Genomic DNA, 1118 nt, shown 5'->3' with positions numbered 1-1118 from the left:
AAATAAGATTTCGTTTTGGAGGATTTTGTTTATATATATATATAGATTAGATTATTTCTCCTTTTTTCCCATATTTATTTAGTAATAATATAGTTACATAAATCATATTAGATATCAAAAATTTTTAAGATTATTTCAGACAAACGAGTTATATTTTATTCAGTTAATTGAGTGATACTTTTACACTAATCTTATACTCAAATAAATGTATACTTTCAAATATTTGAATTGTTTATAATTTCATCTTTAATTTTATTATATAAATATATAATAAAAAATTTTACAAGTGCGATGCATGAGTAATTGAACAATTATTTGCTCAAATTTAAGCAAGGATAACATCAGAAAATATAATTGTATTATATAATATTCGTTATTATAATTTTTATAATTATATATTGATCTAAATATTTTTAAAATATTATAACAAGTCCATTCCGCGCAATGCATTAGTGCAAATACTAGTAGACTATAAAATATTATAGCTAACACTATTTCTTTGTTAAAAAAATCTCCATGTGACCATGTATAATCAAGAAAAAAAATATTAAATGTTCCCCTTCAATATTGCAATAAATGCCAACTTTTTGTGCCTAAATTATCACGTTACAGTTTTCATGATAATTGATAATAAGGAGACTATTTTATAGAAGGGAACCCATTGAGCAAGTGTAGGGGACTAGGGGTAAATTGAGCACAGGTTCAAAATTGGTGGCTGTGGGGTTCGAACCCACGCGCACTTATGTGCAGAAGATCTTAAGTCTTCCCCCTTAACCACTCGGGCAAACCACCATATCTACCTATATATGCTTATATAGTTGTAACTATACTATATATATCGATTTTTTATTTATTTATTTTTCATTCCGATAATAATTCTAAATTCAATTACCGAATAATATTTTAACATAAATTATCCTACTCTCTTAATTTAAATATCAACAAGACTTTACTATTCCTTATTTACCCTTTTATTCTTTTTAATTTTTTTTAGGTGTGTCCTAATTCACTTCTTTTTAAAATGGTATATTTATAAAGAATATCATATATTAATTGAATTTTTTTAAATGTATCTCAAATATTACTAAGTCTTTTTTTTTTTTTTTTAAAGTCATTTC

General features: G+C 24.2%; 1 non-coding gene across 1 annotated transcript; it reads right to left on the bottom strand.

Annotated features, from left to right (window-relative positions):
* Nucleotides 1-709: 709 nt before the first annotated feature.
* On the bottom strand, nucleotides 710-792 carry TRNAL-UAA. Its single transcript has one exon. It is a non-coding gene; the product is annotated as a tRNA-Leu (tRNA).
* Between the last annotated feature and the right edge of the window lie 326 nt (nucleotides 793-1118).

This window comes from Ipomoea triloba, chromosome 13 (assembly GCF_003576645.1).
Source record: "Ipomoea triloba cultivar NCNSP0323 chromosome 13, ASM357664v1".
Classification (NCBI taxonomy): Eukaryota; Viridiplantae; Streptophyta; class Magnoliopsida; order Solanales; family Convolvulaceae; genus Ipomoea; species Ipomoea triloba.
This window is presented reverse-complemented; position numbering and strand designations above follow the sequence as displayed.